This window comes from Panthera pardus, unplaced genomic scaffold (genome assembly GCF_024362965.1).
Source record: "Panthera pardus isolate Hobbes unplaced genomic scaffold, ASM2436296v1 HiC_scaffold_11, whole genome shotgun sequence".
Taxonomy (NCBI): Eukaryota; Metazoa; Chordata; class Mammalia; order Carnivora; family Felidae; genus Panthera; species Panthera pardus.
Window position 1 is genome coordinate 86,002,764 of NW_026526666.1, and position 24,859 is coordinate 86,027,622.

Below are 24,859 nucleotides of genomic sequence, written 5' to 3' on the forward strand. Positions count from 1 at the left end.
CTCCGAGTGGCTACAGCACTCGCCCAAGGTCATACAGCTGGATGGTAGAGTCAGGATTTGAGCCTTTTGACTTAAAATCTCATGCATCCTACTGTGTCATTCCCTTATTTCATGGGGCAGCATGGAAACGTATAATACTAACCCACAGTCAACTTCAGGGAGGGCATGGTGCAGCTAGGAGTCTGGAGTAACCCCACATATGCTGAGGATTATGTTCATAACAGAACTAAGTCATTTATTAATTTTGCAGACATTTACTGATGTCTCCTGTAGGCTGGTCTTGTCCAGGAGGCAGAACAGTAAATAATTACAACACTTAGGGGCAAGGTCAGTCTGGAGGCCAAGGGAGACTTCTTTGAGGATGTGAACGAGAAATCTGCTTGATGAAGCAGCCAGAGGGTGAGATCATCTCCCATGGAGGGAACAGCATGTGCAAAGGTTCAGAGGTATGGTAGAGCAAGGCCAAGTCAGGCAAGTGCAAGTAATTATGTATGGGAGGATTGAGGGTGCAGATGAGGCAGGCAGAAGAAGGTTGGAAGAGCAGAGGCAAAAGGTAGGAGGGTCAGAAATCCAGAGATATGGCCCCTGAGTTGTGAAGAGAAGCCAGAGCAGAAATCTGGGGGGGTGGCCAGGACTTACTGGGGGTGAGTGTATCCTCGATCCTATTGTTCCAGGACTGAGCTGAGTGGACTATCTACTCCAGTAGTTCTCTCCCACGCCCTATTTTACACACACACACACACACACACACACCCCACAGCGCCAGGTTTGTCCTGCAGTGATGTCCATACTCCCTCTCGTGTCCACTCTGGGTACTACACCTAGAGCTCCAGGAAACTTTCCCCTGGGATGGGGAGACTAGGTCCCTTCAGGACCTTCCCACCACAGGATGGGAAATCAATCACAGTTCTTGCTCTCAGAGAGCTCATAGTTTAATGATAGATGAATGGGACACACCCAGGCTGAAAATGGCAATAAAGAATGTATGGGAGAATAGTTAGGACTCAGTTGGACAGGGAGAAGTCTGGAAGGCTTCTCAGTGGAGGTGTTGCTTCGCCAGACACTTGAAAAAAGGAGCGAACGTTTGCTTGGCAAAGAAGAAAGAGAAGGGCATTCTAGACTCGACAGAATTAAGTGAGCTCAGAGGCAGGAAATGGGACCGTGCAGGGAGTTACAATTAGGGAGGTGTGACTAGAGTGTAAATTTTCAGGGGCATTAGTAGCTAAAGATGAAGATAGCCAGGTAGGCAGTGGTCATGTCTGCCAGGTGCTCAGGCTAGGATTCTAAGCCTTGGGCAATGGAACACCACAGGATTTTGAGCGGGGCAGTAACAAAGATTCGCTGTTCAGAATGAACCCTTTGGCGACCAATGCAGAGGAAGGAATGGGGGGGGGGGGTGCGGCAGGGGAAGAGTCAGAAGAGGGATATCCCTTCGGACACAAAGAACTACACCAGGTCACACTAATAGGAGACGACATAGCTTTGAGCAGGTCTGTGAACTGTACGTATCAATACATGTGATGTCACTTACAGACATGTCGGTGGGATCCCAGGCTGAGCACCCACGAACAATTCCATAGTGATGTACACTCAGACGCATAACTCAGGTACACAAGCCCAAGGGAAACCAAGGACACACATTAACCTCCAGACATAGGCTGACAGTGACACACACACACACACACACACACACACACGCACGTGCATGCAGTGTGGCTGTCAAGGACCCTACCCTGCCCCCTTCTGTGTCCCCCTCCTCCCCCCAGCGTCCTTCATCACCTCCAGCAGGAACAAAGCTGACCTTTGCCCTCTGGCCTCTGGCCTCTCCTCCCACACCCCCTGCCCAGAGGGAGGAGCTGTTTGAAGTCTGGACTGCAGCTGGGGTTTCCTGTTGCCTGGAGGAATGTGGGAGGACTTGCAGGGGGTGGGGCTAGCCTAGGAGGAGGGATAATGGGGGCCTGGGGGCCTTAGTTCCCACTGTACCATGATAGGCGGGGCTTCCTGCTTCCATGGTCTCTTGGGCCCCAGCTCTGAGCTGTTCCCATCCTGGGGAGGGGAAGACCAAGGCCATAATGGGCCTCTTGATCCTGGATCTCTGGCTCAGAGACTTAGAACAGTCCCTCAACCTCTCTTGGACTCAGTTTCTCCTTCTGTGGACTGGGCTGAACCACCCTCTAACAAGCCACACCTCCCCTGAGGTGAGCTCCAAGTGTGAGGCTAGGCCCAGAACTTCTGTCATCAGGGAAGGCAGTGCCCATCCCTACCCAAGGCTCATTTCACACTGCCCTTCCCATGAGCCCCAACAACCAAGGGCCCGGCTCCAGACTGCTGTGACCTCTCATTTATTGTCGTTATTATTATCATGACTCAATCCCTCAGCATGCCCTTGTGAGTTTTCAAAGCGAATTCTTGTGCCCAGTAAATCTCCCTGGCTGTGCCGGTAAGACAGGGAAGGAATTACTCTTCCATTTTACACATGTGGTAACTGAGACTCAGAGAAGTTAAGGACACACAAGTAGAAGCAGAAGCAGAACCAGATCTGTCTGGTTCCTATTCCCACATGGCCTCCAAACTGTCTGGCCACACGGTTTTAGCCCTAGACTCTCCCCTCTACTTCCTAGGGTCTAGGTATACCACCTACTGCGTACATTAAAACAGAAGTGGTTGTAGTGAGCTGAGCCCAGAAAGGGATGATGCAGACTCTTCCAGAACCTGGGTCCTCTTCTTCACATCTGCCTTCTTGGGGGGCGGGGGCGGGCGGGGGGAGCTTACAGCTCCCCTGCCCAGCCAGTAGTGACCATGACACTATTTCAGAGGACTGGGTAGCCCTTTTAGACTGCCGCTACTGGAGCAGGCATGGAGATTAGACACTAGGTGGCAGCAGCAGCCCACGGGAAGAATCAGTTTGAGTTTGTCTGAGAAGACCCCCCCCCCACCCCCACCCCCCACACCGCACGCGATTTAGAGAAGCTCCAAGAGAAACACCAGCCTCCAAATGACTGGAAAACCTGGTAATGCTCGGTTTCCAGTGATGTTCAATACCTTAGGTGCTAAAGTACCCACCCTCTCTGGGGAGGGGACAGCCTGAAGCAGCCTGGGGTGGAAGGTGCAAGCTTGGAGACACAACGTAACTTCAATTCCTCTCTGCCATGGCCTGCCCAGCTGATCTTCCCCTCTGCACCTCGTCATTAAACCTCTCATGTCTTTCGCGAATTCCTCTTCATCTCAATCTATCTGGGGTTTCTCATCTCCCCTAAACCATCTGGTACTACCCCACCCAACTTCCTCCCAACACTTGATTCAGACAGGGTGGGATCTTCAGCTCTGTGGCAAAGCCTAGTGAGTAAGGATGGTGGGGGGGGGGGGGGCGGCAGGTGTAAAAGAAAGGGAAACCTGAGCCTCTTCCACCCTCCCAATGCTAAAGTCGCTCCCATGGGGGACCAGTTAGAGCAAGATGCAAAAAAGCCTCATCTACTTGTGATAACTTTAGAATCAGGCTTTGGACCTGCAAAGGGCCCCTAACAACTTAAACCACTGCTTTCATTAATATCTGACCTTATAATACTTCCCATTCAATGAATAAATCTTTGAACCCAAGGCTTGCCTGCAAAGAGGAGCTGCTCCCAAATGGGGGCCTCTCCAGCTGGCCATGCCAGCCCCATGATGCCAGATCAATAGGTGCACTGTTTAGAGTCCTAGGTCTGTCTCATTGCCGTTGCCCTCCCTGCCCTCCCCCATCAAAGGGCCAATAGAGAGTGGCCCCCAGAACCCCCTTCTTTTGCCCTCTGGGGGTTTCAGACTGTCCTAAAGAGGTGTAGGGAAGGTGGTGACAGGGAGCTACAGTTGGTGAAATGTCACCACCTGCCTTTGTCACACGCTGGCCATCACACGGCAGGGCCAAAGGAGGAGTCAGAAACAGGTGGGCCAAGGACAAAGGCACTGCTGGAGGAACTTCAGACATGGAGCAAGACAGACAAAGCCAGCAGACACAGGGCAAAGGAATGTCAGACACACAGATGAAATGGGACTAGCAGAGTACCAGTCGGGGCTGATGTTGGTAGATACTGAGGACAGGACAGTGATCCTGCATTATTCATTTTGGTGTCCCCTGTGAGCCCTGCATATCTCAGTTAACATGTGTTGAATTAAAGTACCGAGGGAGGATACACAGATGCTGGGAATGAAGGTCAGACAGAGACCTGGGAGTCACAACTCCCTGTCATGGCCCAGAGATTAAGAAGTGGGCTTTGGGATCAGACAACTCCTGCCTGGTCTGCCTGGGCTCTACCAGTTCCAAAGGAGGGGACCCGAGCCTCACTGCCCTCATCCCTAAAGTGGAAATGGTAACAGCACCCTTTCACCAGGTCCTTTTGGGACTGAAGGGTCCTGCTGTGTCCAGTAAATGGCAGCAGCAGCAGCAGCAGTTTTCCTTCCTGGGCTGTCCAGCTACTTCCCCTCGGTAACCAGGCCCAGGCAGGGCACATTCCCATCTGTGGGGATAGGCCAGGCAGGGGGCCCAGAGCTAGGGGCTGGATAACAGATGTGACCTGAAGAGGAGGTAGGTGAAAGTGCTGAACCCAGCCCCCTGGCCGCAGCAGGAGTTCTGAACTGTTGAATGCGAATCTTGCTTCCTGAAAAAACCAAAATGCTCAGTAGAATTCAGGAAGGGGGGAGGGGTGCCATTTGTTGATTATCCAGGACTTTGGTGCCCTGGCCGCCCTTGGACTTCTAGGAAAACTAGGAGGTGGAGGGGCTAAACCCAGAGCTCAGAGTTTGGGACGGGGGTCCCTGAATGAGGAGGAAGCAGTGGTGGGCTTTGAGGTTTCTGGAGCAGCCCTCCCGTCAAAAACCGTTGTGCTTTACTCAATAGGAAGCCTTTTCAGAGACGAAGAACGTCCCCAGACTCAGAAAGCGAGTCCTCCCCTCTCTCTTTTCCGTCTATCATTTAATTGGGGCGCCCCAGAAAGTCGCAGGCCCTTTGGCTAATCCCTTGATTCCCTATTCGACTCATTCCATTCTCAGACCCCGCCCCTTCGCTCCCACCCGCAACCTTCGCTCGAGCCAGAGCCTCCCGCGGAGAACAAGGAATGTGGGAAACATCCCTAATCCTTGGGGAGAACCAGCACCCTTGGTAAACGAGGACGCACCCCCGCCAGAAGGGCCCGCGCGCTGTCCCCGCGGGCCCAGGGCCGCGCCGTCGGAGCAGCCGGCGCGGCCCCGCCCGCCCCGCTCGCCGAGCGGCCGGGGTGGGGACTACAAGTCCCGGCGTGCCGCGCGCGCGCTCCCCCCTGGGGTTCCGGATGGTGAGCGGCGAAGGTAAGGCGAGCTCGCAGAGGCAGCGGCGGCGGCGGCGGAGACGGAGAGAGGCAGGCAGGCAGGGCGAGGGCGAGAGACGGAGGGAGGGAGCGAGCGAGGCAGACCAGACAGACAGACAGGCGGGCGGGCGGGCGGGCGGGCAGAGCGAGCCACCCGCCAGGCTGCGCTCAGCCCCGCTCGCAGCGGAGAGAGCAGAAGGCAGGAGGAGGGAGGGGAGGAGGAGGAGGGAGGGAGAGAGGGAATCCAGCTACCACCACCCAAAGCCAGCGTCTGCTTTCTGTCCTCATTTCCTTTTCCCACCCAGCTCGGAAAGCAGAGAAAGGCAGAGAGAGCGAGAGATAGAGACAGTCAGAGAGACAGACAGACAGCCAGAGAGCGGGAGGGAGGAGGGCGGAGGAGGAGGAGCAGGAGGAGGACTACGCGGGGCGCGTTCCCTCCCAGGTTTGCAATGGGGGGGTGGGGGCGGGGGTGTCCAGGGCTGTGAGAGTGTGTGCGCGGCGGGGGGAGCGAGGGGGGCACAGAGAGCGAAGGAGTGATCGAGGTGGGGGGGGCGCCGCGGGAGCGGGGGGCCGTGTCCAGCGGAGTTAGCGGCGGAGAATGTGAGCCGAGACGCGAGCCATGCTGTCAGCAACGGCGGGCGGCTCAGGGCTCCTCCACGACTCCTCTCCCCAGCAGCCGGGCTCCCGCGTCGCTGCCGCCGCCGGAAGACAGACGCCCCCCAAAGCCCCTCGCCTGGCTCGGACCCACGGAGCCGGCAGCCCAGCACTCCGGTGAGTGGCGCCTCCTCCCCAGCCCTAGACCCCGCTGGGGACCGGCCGGCCGGGCTCTTTTGTGCAGCGCACCGGGGGGGGGGGGGGCCCGCGCCCCCTCCGCGCGCCCCGGTCCGGTCCGCGGGACCCGGTGGCTGCGGTGCCCGCGGTGCGATCGGTCTTTGTTTCCACCGGGGCCCGCGGCTCGGCTGGGCTCGGCTCGAAGCCTGGCAGGCAGCGCCGGGAAGGGGGAGGGGGAGGTGGACGAGAAGGGGGGGTGGGGAGGGGGGGTTCTCGGGTTTCCTGGCCGCCCCGCAGCTCCCCCGGCTCGGGGGCGAGGTGCGCGCCCAGCGCTGCCGCGCGCCCCCTCCTCCTTCCTCCTCCCTCGGTCTTTGGATTTAAAACTGCAATTTGCTCTCCAGCTTGCTGAGAATGTGGGGGGGGGGGGGGGAATGAAGGGGGGACCGTGGGAGCGGAGAACAAGGCTGGATTTTAGGAACGGCGCTGGGAAAGGGGGAGACTGCGGAGGGAGGAGCCCCTCCCCTCCAACCCCCAAATCCCAAGGTTCCGCTGGTGCTCTGGGAGTTGAGGGGCGGGGACCTAATGACCCGGAGGGGGTGTGGGGCGGAGGAGGGATTTGGGGGTGGCCAGGGCCGGAGGGGTTGGGCCGCATGCCCGGTTACCTGGCGAACAAAGTCGGCTCACTTTTGCATAAATAAATAAATAATCGCCTATCAATGCGTTTCCTCTGGGGCTCTGATTGAATCGGGCCCCCTCTTCCCCAGGGGGTGGGGTGCTGAGTGACAGCTGTCAGCCCCCTGGGCCCGAAGCTGGGGGTGAATTGCTGAATCCCTGTGCCTTTTGGCTGAGTGCGCCTTCTCCTGCTGGGTCCTGGTCCCCGGGCAGAGCCAGAGGGGCAGGGGGCTGGCTCTGAGTCTAGGAAATAACCTTGTTTCCTGTTCTACAGGAAAAGGGACAGCAACCCAGAGTTTGGGGGCTGGGGATGAGGACTGATGGGAGCTGGAGGGGTTCCCTAGCAGCCTGACCCCCCCAGCCTCCTGCCAGGCAAAGGGGCCAGCTGAGGGAGGAAGGATGTGGGCCTTGCTGGCCGGAGGCGGGAGCTGGGGCTGTCCCTGAGGCGGGCAGCGGGCACAGAGCGGGAGGAGGGAGAGAGAAAGAGAGAGAGAGAGAAGCGGGGGCGGGAATTCTCTACCGCAGACCCTGGGGGCCAGGGCCAGATGTGGAGGGGTGGGGAGTCCCCCCTCCCTCCTAGCTTGGGGGCCCTGGGGCTGGGCTGGGAGGGGCTGAGCCTGGTGCCCTCGGTTCTGCACCAGTGCCTGACTGGCAGGGCCAGCTGAATTTGGGCCCAGGCGTCACCCTGGGAGGCAGGGCCAGGCTGCACCAGCCTGGTCCCTGAGCACAAGGAGGGACCCTTGGGGGGCCTGTGCCTGTCTGGCTGGGCAGGCGTTTCCCGCCGGACCAGTTGGTGTCAGGCGGGACTTGGCCCCAGCTCCCTGGGCAGAGCTCAGGGTGTGAGGACAAGCTTTGCCTCCGGGTCAGGGTGGCCACATTTTGTCCGCCGCTGCTGCTGCTGCTGCTGCTGGCGGGGCGGGGGCATGTGCCCGGGCCTGGGCAGAGTCCTGCCAGGAGTATTTGGGGTGTTTCTATTGTTGGCTTGTTCCTGTTCCTTGTGGCCCCGTGTGTGTGTGTGTGTGTGTGTGTGTGTGTGTGTGTGTGTGTGTGTGTGTGTGTAACTGTGTGAGCTGGGGCTTTTAAGTGAAAGATTACCAGTCTGTCCATCCCCCCCACCCTTGGCTTGGAGGCTGGGTTGTGGTGGTGAGCTGTGGGGGGACCCCCCAGGTGGCATGTGCACGCTGCTTGCCATCTCCTTCCTTTGAGCAGATGTATATTTATTTTTATAGCAATGGAAAATCAAACTGGATAGTAAGTTGAATTCATTTTTTTTCTCCTGCTGTGTCAATAGTTGGAATAACCCCCAGAGACTGGTGAACTTCTTGCCCCAGAGCTCTTACCCTTCAGAGGTTACAGAGATCCGTGAGGGTGTGAGCTTAGGGGGACCAGTGGGCCCCAGTCCAAACCAGTGACTCTTGTTTCTCTTGGTCTGGCACTGGGGCGGGTGTGGGGTGGGCAGGTGTCGCCCCCTCCCCAAACATCCCCTCTATTCCCCAGGGTGTTGTCTGGCCTCACAGTCACCTCCTTGGTCAGTGCCTAAGCTGTGCCCAAGCCCTCGGGGACATTCTCCTGGTGGGCTCCCTCCTCCTGCCTGGGCTCCGGGCCCACGTGCTGATATTTATTTTCTGTAGTAAAATCCATTTTTAATGCCGTTACTTTTGAAATAATATAGAGAGAAACAAATGTGATGTGTTTAAGTTGCCCTCTGTGAGTTTTTAATGTGATCTATGGCTGAGGTAGTGATGGAAGGAGCTGTTGGGCTTGGAGAAATTTGGTGTCATAAAGAAAAAGAGCTTGCTGTTTATTACGGTTGCTGGGCTGGGGGGTCTGGAACAGGGTCGGGGGGCAGGGAGCCCCACACCCCCAGGTGCTGTGGATGGACAGTGCTGCTTCTCAGTTTGGCAGTATGTGTGGTCCATGATTATTTTGCATTGCTTCCCAGCCCTTGACTGGGACTTGGATGAGGGGGCTTGGGAGTTGGGGGGCTGTTTCCCCCATTCCACCTGCTTAGATCTTGGCAGGGAGGCTTCTGGACGCCCTGCCGAGCTAAGTGGAGGTGTACTGTTGGGAGGTTGGCCTTGGACCCTACAGGAGATTAAGGGATGGGATCTCCACCTGAGGTTGTGGCTATTCTGCAGGCTGGAGGGGCCAAGTGTCCCTGGCTGGCAACTTGTGGGAAAGGGGGGGGGGGTTGCTGCTGCTGTGGATTCGCAGAGCCCTAGAGGGACATTGCTGGTTCTCAGATCAGTCTAGAGCATTGACTTTGAGCCACTCCCTCCACTTGCTTCTGTTCCCAGTTGGATAGGGACTTTCTCCAGGCAAACCTGATCTCCCTCATTTCCCTCCAAACCCCCGATGTCCCACCCCCAGGCCAACTTTTTTGTTTGTTTGTGGAATACAGAGCTCTGCGTCTCATGCCAGTCACCCTAGACCAGGGGGGTGCCATGCCATGCCTTCATACCAGATGACCAGACTCTTCTGGTCTGGTTGAGTGAGGTCAAGCAGACTCACTATTATGGGATGGAGCCCAGCTCTGTCTCTGGGTCCCCTGGGTCTCTTGGGACAGCTCTGGAGAGGGCGAAGCCAGGATGGGGACCGCAGGAGGGAGGAAGGATAACATTGTTGCTAATGCCAGCATATGCCCCCCCCCCAGCCCCAGGGAGAGAGCTGGGGGAGGGGAGTGGGGGGAGAAGAGAGACCTGGACAGCCACATGCCAGGTGGAGAGAGGGAAAGATGGTGGCAGAAGCCAGCGATGAGGGGGTGAGAGAGCAAACAGGCAAGGAGAAGAGCCAGTATCACAGTCCCTGGAGGTGGGGCCCAGGGGACCAAGAAGGCCTAGGCACGTGCTGTTCCCGACCCTACAGCCTGAAATGATGAGGCGTTGTTTTTGGAGGAGAGACAAGCAAATGTCTCTGGGAAGAGGGAGGAGGACAGGTGGAATAGGGAGAGAGGGAAAGACTCTCACAGGAGGAGGGAGAATAGGGAGACAGGGGGATTCCAGGGGTCACTTGACTAATGGTCGTGCCCAGGGCAGCGGCTCTTCTCTGCCTTTTCCAAATGTCTGGGAACAGAGCAGAGCTATTCTTTGGACCTGGGGGCGGGGCCTGAGGCAGGTACAATGCCCCACAGGTTGTGCACACACTCTAGGCCAGGAGGCACGTGGGGTTTTAAAGGCAGGGACCATTAGGGTTCTAGAGACGTCAGGGGCATCATCCAGTTGGACCCCCTCCCCCAACCTTGTTTGACAGGAGAAAACCAAGTCTAGAGAAGGGAGCCATTTGCCCAGGGTCACAAATACTCAGCAGTGCCAGGCCTGGGACCTAGGCTCTTTGCACTCTACCACTCTGTAGTTAGAGAATAGGAACAGCTGCAGGGGGCCTCCTGGGTGCAGTGGGGGACTAGAGCCCGGAGAGAGGAGCAGGCGGGCACCCTTGTGGCCAGAGCCCCCCCAGGGGAGGGGGAGGCGCCGCTGCCGGGAGAGAGAGGGAGGGAGGGGAGAGAGGAGGGGAAACAGTGAGTCAGGCTTCCAAGAGCTGAGGATGAGAGAGCCAGAGCTGGGAGGGAGAGGGCAGGGAGGACTGCTCAGAAGCTCAGAGAGGGAGGGGGCCCAGCCGGGGGCAAGGAGAGCTCTAGAGGGAGGGAGCCAGCCTCTGGCCCTGACCCAGCGGTAGGGCTATGCGGAGGGAGCAGCCAATACGGACTTTGCTTGTGGTAGGTCAGCGTCCCTTTCTTTCCCTAGGATTCCACGCCAAGGTCTCAGGAGGAATAACTGTGTTCTCCCCTCCCTTCCTCAGTTTCCCCATCCCCTGTGAGCCTGTGGGATTTGGACTATTCTTGGAGAGGGAGTAGGGGGCACAGAGCCAACTAGGAGGGTCCTGAGGGATGGATGTCACTTCTAGCTCCTGACCGTGAGCTGGAGGTACTCTGGGAGCCTGTCACTGTCCCTCTTAAGTCCTCTGAGTTACCAAGTGGAGGTGTGGGGGTGCAGGCCAGGAATGCTGGGGTGCACTGTGTGTGTGTGAGAGAGAGAGAGAGAGAGAGCGAGAGAGAGAGAAAGGATGAGGTGCTGGTCTGGCAATGGTAGGTGAGCTTCCTGGGGCCTCTCAGGATGGCCAGTGCCTAGACAGGATCACAGTGCCCACATGTCTAGAACCAACCTCCACTTGAGGAGGGGGAGATACTGCTATATTCCCCCTATATCCCTATGGGTCAAAGGCTCTAGAGAAGCTGGGAGGTGGGAATAACCCCTGTGGGAGCCAGTGAGAATTGCCTGTGCAGCCCTGCATGCCTAGAGCTGAGACCAGAACTAGAACCATCCCCAGGGACTGCCTGGAAGAGAGGAGGGAAGGACCCCCCTCCCACCCAGCTGACAAGAAGCTGTGGCCCTCCTTCTCCCAAGACCTAGCACCCCCCCAACCCCTCCTTCCTGGATCCCAGCATCTCTGCCATTGGCTAGAGGACAAGAAAGGTGGGCAATGAGGATCCCTCTCCTGCCTGGCCCCGATTTGGTAGAGGGGTTGGTGAAGTGAGGGTAAAGTGAGGCCCTCTGCCTCCCCCCTTACATACACATACATACACTCAGCTGCAGTGAGGCCCCGCTTTCTCTCCCCTTTCTGCTCTGGGGTCCTTGGCCTGGGAGCCCAGAGGAGGGGCTGCTTCTGCAGCTGGCTAGCCCCGAACTCCCAGCTCAGCCCAGCTGCTACTGAAGCTTCCAGAAGCTGCAGCTCTGCATCCCCTCCCCACCCCTGAGCCAGGAGAGGCCTTTGCTGACCTGGGGGAGGGTACCTTGGGAAGCGAGTGGGCACCCTTAGAAGGACTAACACAGACAACCAGACAGATGGGTGGTGGAACAGATGGACAGAGACACCCACGCACAGGCAGACGGAGAGAGACGGACAGATGGACCAGGACAGGGAGAGACGGACAGACAGAGGTGCTGGCAGAGAGAGGAGGAGTCTGAAAAATGGAAGGGCCTGGGGAGAGACAAACAGAGAGACTGAGACGTGGAGACACAGAGATACCAGAAGGGAGATGAGGTGACTGAGATAGGAGGAGGAGAGACATGGGGAGAGAATGAGAGACAGGAAGAGATAAAGAAAGGGGGAAACCCAGACGGAGAGAGAGAGGGGAGAGGCGGAGAGGCTTGAGGCTACAGACCACAAACAGGGATTTGATGAGAATCTGGAAGGTGTTTTCTCCTGCTTCCCTCCCCAAACCCTTGGGCCAGCCAAGTCTCCATTCCTTCCACCCCCGGCTCAGTTTCCAGCTGCTAAAGAGGTCAGAGAGAAAGAGAGAGAACAAGAAAGAGAGAAGCGCGCAGAGACCCCCTCCTCCCTGCTGTTTTTGTGGGGGAAGGAGTTGCTGGAGCAGTTTCCCCAGCTCTGACCCCTATTCCAGGGTGGACACCCCTCTTGTGTCAGAAAACGTCACACTCACCACTCACTGGGTGTGCATCTCCTTGTGTAAATGCACCCCCATACTCATATCTGTACACACACACACACACACACACACACTTTGTGACATATGAATCTCACCCTTGCACTCACCCCACGTCTCAGAAACGTAACTGGGGAATTCATGCCTGTGCTTCCTTACCCATATAGGCAGTGACACACATGCCTCGTCACGGGATGTCAGGACATTGACACGCACACACACGCAGTCACGCTCTCACCCATACACAGTGGCACTCATGCCGGAGCAGAGGGAGGGCTCTTTCTGGAGGTGAAGATCAGTGTTCGCAGGTGTCGGGGTGGGGGGGTGGTATGCCCTCCCCGTCCTTCCCAGCTGGCAGGGTGGGGAGGCTGGCGGCCCTCTCGGCCACTGGGAGTCTTCCTAGGGAGTTGGCTGGTGGGTTGGGTGGTGTCAAAGAGCTGTCTGAAAGTTGGTCAGGGTGAGCGTGTGCACGTACACACACATGGGCACATGTGTATAGGTACAAGATGGCAAGTATCTGCTGTGTGTGTGAGAGAGGAGCGCGTGTGAGGTGGGAGATGTGGGTGCGACGGGGAGATCCAAGGTGCGTGGACTCTGTGGGTGTATGTGTGATAGCTACTTGGCAGGTATGTACATGCGCATGTATGTATATGTGACAGGTGCGAAACCTGGCTTCGCAGAGTGGGAGTGTACCTAGTGGGTGTAGGGACTTGTAGCACTTGTGCGTGAGGGTACAGGGCCCTGGGGGTGAGCTACATGTATGTGAGGGTGCAGTGTTATGCAGATGTGAAGGTGCGGGGGTGTAGGGGGGTGTAGGCAGTGTGCACAGGGGTAGCTGCCTGTGTGAGGCTGTGAGCTTGCAGCCAGGGCTGGAGGGCTGTTTTCCAAGGCCAGGATGCCGCTTGAACAGAGGCCATCAGCATGAACACATGCAAAGGGGCTCCAAGGCTCACAGTTGGGCACTGACCCACACAGACGCACAAGGACAGACATACCCGCCCCTGTCCTCCCTCTTCCTCTCTCCTGGCGTCAGTGGTTTTCAAAGGAGCCTCCATGAGGACTGTTTGCTGTGCAGTTCCCCCCACCCCCCAGCCTGTGCCTCTTCAAACACAGTGATGCCCTCCAGGCAGCTTTGTGGAGGCTCCTGCCTCAACCATCTGAAGGCAGATGGGTGGGTTGAGATCCGCTGCTGCCCCCCAGGGAGCGAGGAGGCGGCTCTGCTCCTCTGGCCTGGGCACAGGCTGAGACAGATGGACAACCCCCCCCCCGTACCCCCACTCTGTTCTCCACACCCCCGCACAGGGTCTGGGGGTGGGCAGGCATCCCCGCCCCCAGAAGAGGGGTTCTCGCAGGCAGTTCTGAGCAGAGGTTAGGACTCTGCCCATCATCTCCCCGGAGGGACACCTGTCCTCCCGCAGCCCCATCACGTGTCTGAGCACAGGGACCCAACTATAGCCCCCAGCACCCGAATATACAGTGCCCCTCCCTTACTCACAGCTCCAACACCCCTGAATACACAACTGCCCCACCTATAACACAGCCCCAACACTTCCACAAACATACCACCTCTCCACATAATCTACTTTTCTGACATCCAGCTGCCCCATATACACACACAGCCCCGTCACGCCCCCAAACACACAACTGCCACACACCTCCCCACAGAGACACATAGATACAGCCCTAGTAGTGAACCCAAACCCAGGTTGTTATGATCCCCAGCGTACTCCCAAACACCCAAGACCCAACACCCACACACTTAGCAAGTCCCTCTTTAAACCGGCACCTGCCCAGATCCCCCCAGAACCCTGCTGCAGCCCTAATACCTTCCACTTCCTCAAACTCTCAGAGCAGCAACACCTCACCGGACACATACACAGACTCCTTGCAGCCCTAATGTTTCCCCCACCTGCAGCCCAGCACCTCCCCAAACACACCAATCCAATCCCTATACCTTTCCAAACACACAACTTCCCCCCACCCACATCACACATACGCACACTGCCCACTCAACACCCACTCACACAAGGACGCTACCTGCAGCCACACCGTTTACCTCAGGCACGCAGACATGGCTTGAGTTCTAGTATACTTTTAAACAGATGATGTCCCCCCAGCTTCTCGTACCTTCGCAGGCATGCACATACACGCATACTCCCCATAGACCCAGCACCCCAACAGGCAGTCCTCTGTATATCCCCAGTAAGCCCCAGCCCTTTCCTCAGCCATCCAGGGGCCCAGGGACAGCCCTACACCTCTCCAGGCACACATAGCAGCAGCTTGGTGACAGCCCATTCACCCCCCCCAGAGCCCACAAGCGGCTCTTCCCTGCCCTGTCGCATACCCCACCTCAGTTGCTCTGCAGCCCTCACTCCCAGCCCCAAACATGCCCCGCCCCCAGCACTCTCCATCACGGCTCCCCCCCCACCTCTGCTCTGGGGGGCCCCCTCCCCCAGACACCCTCCCAGACAGCTTCAGTCATCCCTGCACACACACCCTTGCTCACTCTTGTGTACTCTCTCTCCTCTGCTGTCCAGCACCCCCCCCCCATCCGACTTCCCGGGGCCTCCTCTGCCTGGGGAGGCACCTCCGCCTCCCTCACTGCCCCAGGCCTTTCATTCCTGGACAGTGAGCCTGTACATCTGGTTCAAAGCTGCCCCACCCAAGACCCTGGGCTCTGGACACCTTGGCCTGGGCTTTGGGGGCTTGGAGCCTCTTTGGGGGCTCTTGGCACCTGGTCACCCTGGTCTCACAGCCAAGAACTCTGAGTACACAGCTTTGCCCTGGATCCGGCATATATGTTGTGTGTGTGTGGGGGGGGGTGGTGCAGGGGGATTTACCCCCAGCCTGCACAATCTCAGGTGCTTGCCAACCCCCCCACCTTGGCTTACCTGAGAGGGACATTGGGCCTGGGGCTTCAGGGAGAGAGATGGGTGAGGTGTTGGCTTGACATACTCCCTGCCCCCCCACCTTCATTGCCCCCCCCCCCCCCCCAGATCTGGCTTCAGGGCTTGGTCTCCCTGGGAGTCAGTTCCGACAGTGAAGGTTACTTTACTAGATGCATGATTTTAAACGGAATCTCCACCATCTGTTCCACCCCCTAATTACAGATGCACAGAATCCGCCTCAGAGGGCAGCGTGAGGGGAGTGATTTAGAGGCTGAGCTGCTTCTGCCTGCATTAGGGCTGGGGAGATTTGGGGGGGGGTGCTCTGGGTATTGCTCACAGTCCCCCCCCCCCCCAACATCCCATGTCTTTCCCAGGGGCCCCTCATGCCTCTTCTCTTGCTGGGGAAAGGCTCATAGAAAGTTTCCCCCGACCCCCAAGACCTGAAAGAGGAAGCAACTGCAATACTGAGGGAGGGGTCCCCAAGACATTGCCTGCGTCCCAGGCCCCAAGTCCTGGGATGCAGGCTCCATTAGAGCCTTAAAAAATTCAGTGGATCGATCTCCTGCCTGCCTCTTTGCCCTGGGGAGCCACAGACTCTGGCCTGGCCCAGCTGTCTGCCCACCCCAGGGGTAGCAGGGGATTGGTGAGGTAGAAGGGGGGTCAGAGCAGAGGTGGGGGCAACTAGGTTCTGGCAGCAGAGGACGTGGGCAGACATGCCAAGACCCATCAGGTGTGTTTGCACGCATGTGCCCATCCGCCTTGGTGCAACTAGAAAGCCTGATTCCCAGCTTGAGCCATGCTCTGCGGGGCTGGACTAGCACTGGGGGTCGGAGGGGATGGGCCAGGGCCTGGGCCTCAGGGTTCTGAGAGACGCTGGACTATATACACTCTGAGGACCGGACCACCTCTGCCCATAGGTGCCAGGGACCTGGCCCCCAGCCTGCTTGGTGGTGGCAGTGGCGGGCACACTGCGGTAGACGCCGGAGCATTCACTGCGGGGAGAAAGGGAGCGAGGTTGGGCTGGAGGAATTTTAAAGATTGCTGCAGGCAGGAGGGTCTCTGGAACCCCGTGGAGCGGGCAGTCATGCAGAAGTAATCCTATCGCTGCCTGCCTGGAGGAGTGGAGGGGAGAGGGGGCAGGGAGGGAAAGGATGGAGCTGCTGCCCCTTTCCCACCTCAGCCTCTGCCCCAGCCAGCTGTGGAGGGCGCCAGGGACCCCAGGGGTCTTCCCTGAGGAGGCACCTGGTCTTCTCCATTCCACTGTGGCATGTGCCCCCTGGAGGGGCAGCGCCCCAGCTGTTGCTCAGCTCCAAGCTCCGGGTATTATAAATAATGCAGCTCAGAGGTGGGGGCCGGCTCAGCCCCCGGTCACCTTGGGTCACCCACTGTGGCGTCTCCAGCTGGCCGTCTTGTGGCAGAGCCCCTCTCCCTTCCAGCCTGCTCCTCCTCTTTTGCTGTGTGAGCTTGGGCCAGAGGCCCAGCCTCTCTGGGCCGGGCCGTGGAAGAACCCAGAAAGCCCTGTCCTTTTGTCCCACCCCCTAGCCCTCACAGGTTAACTAGCAGCTGGCTCAGCCAATCCAGGCTGGAGATGGCTGTCCTGCTCTACAGGGGCCTTACCCATTCTGGCTCCTCCATTTTGCAGATGGAGTAACCGAGTCCAGAGAGGGAAGGATGGCCGAGGCCAGCCAGCTGATGAACCCCTCCTTCCTGCCCCATTCTGCTGTCACTCAGGCTCTTCTCAGCTTCAGCTCAGCTAAGAGCAGGGCCTGGGGGGTGGGGTGGGCGGGGGATGTTTGGGAAAGTGGTTGCGGCTGAGAGGTTGCCATGGCGATGCTGCAGGATGCCGAGCTGAAGTGGGGGTCCTACAGGGTCTCTGGGGCCCCCAGCTCCACACCCCTGTGGTCTTCTCCCCATCTTCTGTCCCCCACCCAGATGCCTGTCAGGCAGCTTCGGTGACAGGCTTGGGTGGGTGACAGGTGGTGCAGGTGATGGGCTGGGTGGGTGACGAGCTGGGTGGGTGACAGGTGGTGCGGGTGCGAGGCAGGCAGGTGACAAGCTGGGTGGTGACGGGCCCTGCTGATGACAGGCAGGGGGTGTGGTTGGCGAGGATGCTGTCTCCTGGCTGGTGGCCTGTTGCAGCCCCCCACCCTCATGCGTGTGCACACACATAGACTCTGGGCGCAGAGCTTGGGGCTAAGATACTAATGAGGCTTATTACGTGTGGAGGGGCAGGTGCCCAGGCTCACTAATGAGAGGCCTTTAACAAATAGGGGAGGCAGCTGGGGGCTGCGAGGAATTTGGCTGGCCCTCCAGAGCTGAGGCCCTCGGGGTCCCAAACTGGCTGGAGGACGAGCCATCCTCCAGCCAGATTGGGACCCCTCCTCCCCTACCCTCTGACTGCTTGGGTTTATGCTAGTATTACCGCAATCGTGATAGTTACCATTGTTCAAGCTTTTGCTACGCTGCACCAAACCCTGAGGTGCATCTTCTCATTTCCACTCAACAGTTCAAGGAGGGAGGCACCGTTACGCACTTTGCAGATGAGGAAACTGAGGCTGCAAGAAGGCAAGGGACTTAACACGGTTTCTGGCGCAGCTGGAATTTTAATTCAGGTCTTCCTGTCCCGACACCATGCCCTTAACCACCCCATCAGTGACACTTCAGTAGAACTCTTGGTCCAGACTCAGACCCTTTTTCAAGGCCTCAGTTTCACTCTTCTGGAAAACGGATGCCTGGTGGAGGGGTGATCACCATAAGCTTCTCAGCTCTGACTTGAACGGCTTTCAGGGACTCCTCCAGGTAGCTGCCCCATACTCACCCCATGTGGCCCAGATTTTGGACTGGAGAGAGGGCAGGGCTAAGTGTTGAGGGAACTGAGCTGAAGAGGGGACACCTGGGATATGTGAGCCACTTCCTGCATTGTGCGGTGTGGAGGCTGAGGCCTGGAGAGCAGCAACCGCCCAAGGTCACACACCCAGTGAGCTGTAGGGCCCCAAGGGATCCCAGGTCTCCTGGCCTGTTGAAAGGGCGGGGCTGGGTGTGGTGCCTTGGCTGGGAGGCTACCTCCTCCTGGGCCCCACCCACCAGCCTTTGCTTCTTCCCTGGAGTCCGTGAGCCCCCAGCAACTGGGAGGGTGTAGGGGGCTGTTGGCTGCCGCTTTAGGGCCATGCCCCCTCCCAATCAATCTGGGTCCCTAGTGTCAGTTGAGCCCCTCCCTTTAGAACCCGTTGGGGTGGAAACTCCCTAGCAACAGCTGATCGATGGGTTAGGGCCCTGACATTGGCCTGGGGCCACAGCATGACCCTGGAGGGACCAGGCTGGGGCTGGGGGCTTGGAGGGGAATTTAAGGGAGAAGAATTAGGCTCATAAATCTTGGAGCAACTCACTTCTTCTCCTCCTCCTCGACCTTAATCTCTTACCAAACCTGCTCTCCAGCTGCGCATCCAAGGCTGGGGGGTTAGGGAATCCACCTTCTCATTCCCCTTACCCTCCAACTGATGCTCAGCCCCTCCTGACATTGTACCCCCTATAGGGAAGAGAGTGGCAGCCACTGCTGTTGGACAAAATTAGGATCTTGTGTCTCCAGACTACTGCATTTGGCCTCTGATTCATAGGGGTAGGTAGGGCAGAGAGCTTCAGTGCCTCAGTTTCCCCAGCCTTGAGTTTGAAATCCTCTCTTGATGCCTGTCCGCTCAATCAGGAAGGAGCATTAAGTCCAAGAGGGATCTCACAGCTGCAGGACACATGGCCCTGTCCTCAGAAGCCCCAGTCTGAGATGAGAAGCACAGCCCTGGCCTTGGGAGCCCTCAAACCCAGAGGTGAGGTCTAGAACCCAGGCTGGGCCTGTGCCAAGGTTCAGGTGGGGAGTGGGTGGTGCTGAACGGCTTTCTGAAGCAAAGGCTGAGGCTAGGGGGAGGCCAGAGGAAGGGTGATGGTTCGCCTAGAGGCCTGGAGAGCCGTCTTTGGTTGGGGGTTGCGGGGGGCGGGGGCCGGGGGGGAGCCTGGAAGTGTCTGGCTTTCCCACAGGCCTGGGCAGCAGTAAGCTGAAGTTCTGGGGCCCTCCTGGCTCCCCAGGGAACCCACTGCTGCCTGGCCCTGGGGACCCAGGCGTCCTGGCGGGTGAGGGCGGGTCTCCAGCAGGCGCCCTGCCAAACCCCGCAGCCTGCTCACCAGGAATCTTGTTGCTGAGAGATGGAAAATCCCGGCCCGGCCTGCAGCTCATCCCTCCCCTCCGGGAGGAGGAGGGGCCCAAAGATTCCTTCCTGCATTCCCCCTCCCATTTGGGGCAGGGCTCTCCTTGGTAGTGGGTGGGGCTGGGGGGCCCAGGACAGGCCTCTAAGGCTCTGGGTCACATGTCCTGGAGCCCAGCCCAGCCCGCAGTGGGCACCAGGGCACTCTGGAGGCAGAATGGGCCTGGTGCGGATGAGGAGGGGTGGGGGTGGGGTACTGAAGCCAGAGGGGGCCTGGATGGGGGCTGAGCCCGGCCCTGGCCCCACTGGCTCCCCCAGGGCGGAGGGTGAAGAGTTGGTTCTCTCCTTGGACAGGAAGACGAATGATCCCATTATGGGAGCGTGATTTTATTCCACGTGTCACGGAGTCTGAGATTAACTTGCTCACCAGTCTGTGACAAACCCCTCACACCCTCACACCCAACACACACACACACATACACGCACAGAGACACACATATCCTTGGTCTTACAACGCACATCACACAGGCACAGATAAACGTTTCCACAATACAACACACAGCACAGTCCCACGGAGGTACAAGGAAACACTCACATCTAGACACACAGCCTCAAAAGCACAACATTCCCTCACTCACACCAAGGCCACATAGACCCACAGCTCCAAACAGGCAGTCCGGGAGGACGCCGGCAGCCCTACTTGGACAGGCACAGATCAAGGACACACAGTGCCCCGTAGACACAGATACACTTAGACACACACAAACCCGGACACAGTCATGCGGACAGGCATAGACCAACAGGCACACACACTGAGACAAAGGCCCAGATACATACAGAGACAAAGACAGGCACAGACACACAGCCGGCAGTGCGCACACAAGCACAGGCGTGCATACCCGGACACAGACAAAGACAAATAAATGCCCAGAGGTTTTGCTGTGGACAGATGTAAGGAGCACGCACATCTGGGCCTCCTCGGCCTCCCTGCCTGGGGACATAGTAATCTGGCGCCTGTGGCTCCAGGGAGAACTCTGAGGAATCTCTCAGAGCCCCCCACCCTGGGCCCAGGGCCAGCCCCCACCTCTGGCACAGGGCCCATGGCCGAGGCTATGGAAGCCACACCCTCAGTAGAGCTGCGACATCTCTTACCTTACCCTGCCTGTTGGACACACACAGGCACACCGTCTCCCCCTGCGCATGCTTACAGCACCCCGCCCCCACCCCCGCCATGCCCACACAGAGTTTCTCACTCACCCCCCCCTTAGATGGCCCCTTCTTGCTCCTTGTCTTTCTCCGTCACCTTCCCCACCCCCCCCGCCACCCCAAGCACACATGCACGACCTCGAGCACCTACACCCACAGCCCTGTGACACACACCCTCACCTTTTCTCGCACAGACCCACACGAACCCAGCACACAGGCTCTCTTTCACGGGCACCCTCCCCTTCCCACACAGACCCCCCCCCCCCCAGGCCCATATACGTGCGCTCCTTGACATCCCCCACCCTCTCTCTCACAGACTCATTCACAAATGCAGCACACACACCCGCTCCCCGACATGCATCCTCGCCACTTTCTCACATGCGTGCGCGCGCGCGCACACACTTTCAGAGCCTCCCTCACACCATCGCTTTCCTTCCTCTGTCTCTCACAAACATTCCCTCTGCCAAGAGTGTAGCTCTGCCGCAGAGCAGCCCCTGACAGTATTTGTCACTGTTCTCCACCGCGTCCTTGGCCTGCCTGGCCTCAGTCCCTTCCCCTCCACCTCCAGCCCTGTACGCTGTGGCCTGGTACTCTTCTGTCATTTCTCTGTTGAGCCAACACTTATATACGGAGCGTCCGTTCAACAAATGTTGATTGAGCATGGATTATTGGCTAAGCACTGGGGACACTGGGGACACAGGCCCTTCCCTCATAGAGCTCTCAGTTTTGTGACCAGTTTGTTGCTTATCTCACCTGATGAGATTTTAAGGTAACCCCGGGTCCTGTATGTTGAGGGATGTGTAGGAATTCACAAGAGGAAACATATGGGGAAGGTGTTCCACACAGAGGGAACAGCATATGCAAAACCTGGAAATAAATCAAGGTATGGTATGGTGTGGTAGGCAAATGGGGTGATGTTGAGAAGAGACGCTGCATAGAAGGCAGAAGCCAGATGTCACAGAGTTTAGCTGCTGTGATCACAGATTTGGATTTTGTCTAGTGAGCCACAAGGAGTCATGGGAAGTCTTTAGCGACAAAGTAAGGTGGGAAGAGACTGGAGGCAGGGAGGCTAGTCGAGAGGCTTACGTGGTACAGATGGGAGGTGATGGTGGTCTGATCTAGAAGAGGCAAGTGGAATGGAAGAGGAGGCTCATTTAGGAGCAAGGACCTGTGGCATCCCCCATTCTTTCCTGCGTGACCTCAGGAAAGTCACACAACCTCTAAGCTGGGTCCACCATGCGAGAGTGGGACAGTACAGGAGCTGGGCTTGTAGTAAATGCTCAATCAGTGATAGCCATTGTTGTCATTAACAGTAGGGCACGGGGACATCGGATGAAGAGCACTGAGCCCCTCCTGAGTGCTGGGTACTCTGCCAGGGCTGGGGCCCAGAGGTGAGGTAGTCTACAGCTCTGGGTAGCCCAAGCACCTGGTAACCACGGCTCACGCAGACAAGATAGGGCTGAACGTGGGGATGCAGCCTAAGCACCCTGGAAGATTAAAGGAGGATGAGGCAGCACCCGTCAGGGCTCCGGGAGGCTCACGAAGGAGCTGGCATTGAGCCAGACCCTAAAGAGGCTGGTTGAACTTGGGCAGGCAGAGGTGGAGGGAGGGGCTTCAGATAAAGGGAACCATGTGGACAACAGCCGCATGTTGGCCTTGGGCAGGCCAAGGAGTCTAATCTGGCTGTTGTGTGGGACACAGACTGGGGAGTCTTGGGATGGGATTATGGAGGAGGGGCCAGGTGACCAGCGGCCCGGCAAAGGGGTGGTCAGCATGGGGTTGAGCCACACTCTGGAAACCTGATTTGTTGGTGGTGACACGGAATGTGGTCATTAGAGACTGTGCTCCAGGTTCTGCTGCTAAGCCATTGGGTGACCTCAAACAAATACCGTGCCCTCCTTGGTGTCAGTTTCCCCATCTGTGTGATGAGGTGATTAGTCTTGAGTAGGAGGGAATTCTGGTATCATGTGCTAGGGTTTGGTCTAGCCAACTTTGCAGGGCATCATCTGGCCTAGAATTCTGGGCCTCAGCAGTGCTTTCTTCCTGAGCATTCTGAGCAAAAGAAAGGAACAAAATGAGGGGTTCCCCAGAGACAGATTTGGGGCCTTCTGAGTGAGGGGCCAGGAGCTCAACATGGAAAAGAGGCATCTTTGCTAGGATCAGACTCCAAGTCCCAGAGGTAACCCAGGAGAGAAGGCCAAGGTCCCTCTTCCCTCCTGCTCTGACCCTTGTAGTGGTAGATGTGGGCCATGTGCCCAGGAGGGCACAGTGCCCAATCCCTGGCCCAAGGGGTGTCAGGACCCTTCCTGCCCACTCAGGGAGGAGCAGGGCTGGAATTCCAGAATGTGGCTCCGGGCTTGGAGTCCCCTGGGGGCAAGGAGCCAGGAGGCCCATCTGGGGGGGGGGGGGGAGGCAGGTAAATGCCTGTGGGCTCTACCATTGATATTTGGGGTTGCCAGGAGTTGTGGTATAAGGCAGGTTCTGGTGACCCCCCAGCTGCCCTGGATCCTAGCTGCAAAGGGACCTTTAAGCATCTCACCTGTGAGGTGGGGCTGGTAGAGAATTAATTTCCTGTACTATTTTAATTTTGCTGTATTTAATTTGCTGTTTATTTTAATTAATTAACGGCGGTAATCGTCTATCATAACTTGCTGCTGCTGGCTCCTCTTCTTTTCGGAGGGGTGGAAGGCCAGGCCAGGTGATTGCTTAGTCAGCTATGGGGGAGAGGGAGAGCCCTGGGGGTATGTTCCTTTTTGTCTTTGCCCTTCTCAACCCAGGGGTCTTCTCTACTCTCCCTGGCTCTCCTCCAAAAGCCCCCCCCCCCAACCCCCACACTCCTCACTTGTGATGCCTCCTACTCCTCTCTCCCCAGGTTGGCCTCAGGGCTTCATGTGAAGTAAAGAGAGGCCAAGGCCCCTGCCTATGCCCCAGTAAATATATTTTAATGTCAGAGGGTGGTGGTTTAGAGGGTAGGGAGCTTGGCATGCAACCCAAGCAGTACTTAGAGACTGGTTGAGGAAACTTTCAAAGTGGAGGTCTGCTTTTTGAATGGCAGCCCCCTTCCCCACTCCAGTGCCCAAAGAGCACACACATTTGTGTGGTCAGGCCTGTAGGACCGTAGCGTGTCCACCCACCTGCAAACACATCCACAGCATGTTTTCAGTTATTAGTTAATCTCTAGGATGGACCTCCCTTGTAGGGATGAGGAAATGAAGCCCAGAAAGGCTAAGTGACTTGCCCAAGGTCACACAGCAACTAAGAGAATCAGGGCCCGGATTCTGGCTGTCATCCCTCTGGCTGCGTAGAAAGAGTTAACAGTGGGAGGGAGGGGAAGGGAAGTGGCTTGGGGATTAGGGTAGGGGGGATTAGGTCAGAAGACTGATGGAGCCAGGAAATGGGGTCCTCTGGCTTTGGAGGATGTGGGGAGAGCAGTGGGTTCTTGCCACAGGGGGCTTCCCGAGGTATGAGGTCTCTGCCACCTGTTTCCATTTCCCTGTGTGTCTTCAGTTGTCTGTTTGGAACTGGGGTTTGCTTTGTCACTTGCACTGTACCATACCAGGGGGGCCCTTCCATGGCTAGGTGGAGCCCTACTTTTATTTAGCAAACACTTACATAGCATTTCCCATATTCCAGGTACTCTTCTAGCTTTATAAATGGATATTCATTTCATCATTAAAGCAGCCCTATTATGATCATCCTTGTTTTATATATCAGAAAACAGGCTCCGAGGGGCACCTGGGTGGCTCAGTCGGTTAAGCATCCAACTCTTGATCTCGGCTCAAGTCATGATCTCGTGGTTCCTAAGTTCGAGCCCTGCATCAGGCTCTGTGCTGATGATGCAGAGCCTACTTGGGATTCTGTCTCTCCTTCTCTCTGCCCACCCCCCACTTGTGCACATGTGCGCTCGCTTTCTCTCTCTCTCTCTCTCTCTCTCTCTCTCTCTCTCAAAATAAATAAATATAAGAAAATTTTTTAAAAAAGAAAACAGGCTTTGAAAGGTTAAGTAACTTGCCCGAGGTCCCATAGCTAGTACCTGGTGGACAGCTTTTGCATTTGGAACTCTGGGATCCAGAGTCCTTTTCTGAACTACCATACTCCCCTCCCCTCTTAATGCTGTAGGTGGGAGATGGGAGCCCTGAATTCCCTGGAGATGTGGCATCTTTGGGGAGTCTCTAGTCTAAGTTGAAAGGGAGATCTGGCCCCACCCTCGCCAACCCCAAGTCTGCTAAGGCAGACAGATCCCACAAATCAAGACCTGTTTTGGGGGGGAAGCAGTCAGAGCATCAGGTGGGCCTGGCTGGAAGGCACAGGTCAACAATTAGGAAGCCTTGGGTGGAGCCTGGATTTGGCTGCAGTGCTGGCCATGGCCGGGGGGGG

At 57.4% G+C, this 24,859-nt stretch overlaps 1 protein-coding gene across 1 annotated transcript in view; it reads left to right on the plus strand.

Annotated features, from left to right (window-relative positions):
* Positions 1-5,874: 5,874 nt before the first annotated feature.
* AHDC1 (AT-hook DNA binding motif containing 1) overlaps positions 5,875-24,859 on the plus strand; it is a 63,726-nt gene continuing 44,741 nt past the window's right edge. Inside the window, 1 exon segment of the mRNA XM_053898755.1 lies at positions 5,875-6,086. The gene's annotated coding sequence lies outside the window, so the exon portion shown is untranslated.